The sequence below is a fragment of the Limulus polyphemus genome, unplaced genomic scaffold (assembly GCF_000517525.1).
Source record: "Limulus polyphemus unplaced genomic scaffold, Limulus_polyphemus-2.1.2 Scaffold2694, whole genome shotgun sequence".
NCBI classification, from domain to species: domain Eukaryota; kingdom Metazoa; phylum Arthropoda; class Merostomata; order Xiphosura; family Limulidae; genus Limulus; species Limulus polyphemus.
In genome coordinates, this window is record NW_013668304.1 from 100,325 (window position 1) to 102,848 (window position 2,524).

A 2,524-nucleotide genomic window follows, 5' to 3' on the forward strand; every position below is an offset into this window, starting at 1 on the left:
GTCTAAGGGTGTATGTTTGTTAACTGTATGTATCGTGAGAGTGTTGCTTCAGTCTAAGGGTGTATGTTTGTTAACTGTATGTATCGTGAGAGTGTTGCTTCAGTCTAAGGGTGTATGTTTGTTAACTGTATGTATCGTCAGAGTGTTGCTTCAGTCTAAGGGTGTATGTTTGTTAACTGTATGTATCGTGAGATTGTTGCTTCAGTCTAAGGTTGTATGTTTGTTAACTGTATGTATCGTGAGAGTGTTGCTTCAGTCTACTATTTTGTTCTCCTATACTCAGAATGTTTCCATTATATATATATATATCTCAAGGTAATTCTGCTCAATGAATTACACTAATATAATTTTAGTAACAATATTTTCATCTTTAAAGCTGATTTATTTCTCAAATAATTAACACATCATTAAAATACTTTATAACTATACTTTTAGATATAAACATTTTAGAAACATAATTTTCAAAGTTAAATCTCAAAATGCTAACACAGCTACTGATATTATGAAATATTCAAACGAGTTCTCTATCTTGGACAAATCCATTTTTTTTCAAACATTATGCAACAAACAGAAACCATGTATGTGAATTATATGCATGTATTTTAATTGAAGAAATAAGTTAGTTTTATGTATGTTGTTTGGTCAACAATTTTTTTTGGTTTTTCACCGATATTAACAGTTAAGTAATAATACTCGTTGTATAAAATGGAAATAGGGCACAAAAATAATGATGGGAAATGAGCTGCCTTTGATGGAACTGAAAGTCGGCACTGCCAACGGTGTTAGGTAAAATTTATGACATCTTGAAAAATAATTGGTGGGTCTAAATATTTAATTCTCTGAAGGACTAAATATCAGTTCTTGTGCAGATGATTTGTTGCTAATATGTGTTCATTTAGGGCAGTGAAAGCTATAGGTCTGTAACTTTAGTATTATGATAAATATTACTGTCATTAATAATCAGTTTCAAACGATAATTCGCCATTCTTTAAGATGGATACTTATTTCTGAAATTTAAACGATTAATATGGTCATAAGTGAGATGTAAATTTTAACACTTTTTTAAGAATACATATAACAAAAACTCGTGATTAATGCTACACAGATCAGGAGAAAACTAACGTGTTAGTGATACATAACCTTTGAAGAAAACTAACATATTAGTGATACATAACTTCTAAAAAAAATCCAGGTGTTAGTATTACATAACCTCTGAAGAAAACCAACGTGTTAGTGATATTTAACCTCTGAAGAAAACCAATGTGTTAGTGATATTTAACCTCTAAAGAAAACCAACATGTTGGGGATACATAACCTCTAAAGAAAGACAACGTGTTAGTGATACATAACCTCTAAAGAAAATCAAGGTGTTAGTGATACATAACCTTTGAAGAAAACTAGCATGTTAGTGATACATAACTTCTAAAAAAAATCCAGGTGTTAGTGTTACATAACCTCTGAAGAAAACCAACGTGTTAGTGATATTTAACCTCTAAAGAAAACCAACATGTTACTTATGCATAACCTCTGAAGAAAACCGAAGTGTTAGTGATACATAACCTCTAAAGAAAGACGTGTTATTGATATTTAACTTCTATGGACTTTCTTTAGTATAAATGAACTAAAACCTTTTATTATTTCGTTTTGTACTGAATTGTTTGCTTATTATTTCAACCGTATATCATTAACAAAACTATTCTTCTTAAGTGTGTGAAGACTACAGCAAAAATGTGGTTATTGTTTAAGTAGAACACTTCTTAGTCGTCTTATTAAGTGTTTTGAAGATCTCTGTCAGTTATTTTTAAAATGGTTCACATGACATTTATTTTGTTTTAATGTACAAAATAAACACAATTTCAGTGGAATAGATGTGATTTCATAAAAGTTTTTCAATTTATTGGAGATAAAATATTGTTGCGTCAGCGAGGTCACGTGACTAGTGTCACGCCACGTTTCTGGGAAGTATCTTGTTCCTTCGTGAATGCCCTAGCATTTACTAGATATAGGGTAGTCTGGTATATATAAGATGGTCACGACGTGACAATATGTGTGTAGACAGTGAGTAATTGATCTGCTGTCAGAAAGTATTGTTCGTTGTTATAGCGTTTGTTTTAGCGCGATTGTTGAAATTAACTATTGGAACAATTTTGTTCGCACCTATCTCATACAATGACACAACTTTTTTTTTTATATCAAACATTTACAACCAGCCATCGTTTGTCTGATTTGATCCTCTGTGATCGCGTCAAGTTATACAATACATCTCTTTAGTTAGAAGCACACACAGTGTCTATGTGACAGGAAAGCTGGATGGCCAAAGGTGCAACTTTGTCATAGATTCTGCGTCTCAGCAAACCCTTGTGAGCATCAAGGTGTTAGATCATGAAGGAGTACCAGAAGCCATACCGAAGCTTTATGGTGTGACAGGACATTCTACAAGATTGTGGGTAACTATTGAGCTCATGGGCATAAAGGACAGACAGGCTGACATTGAAGACGAATGCATATTAGGATTGGACTATCT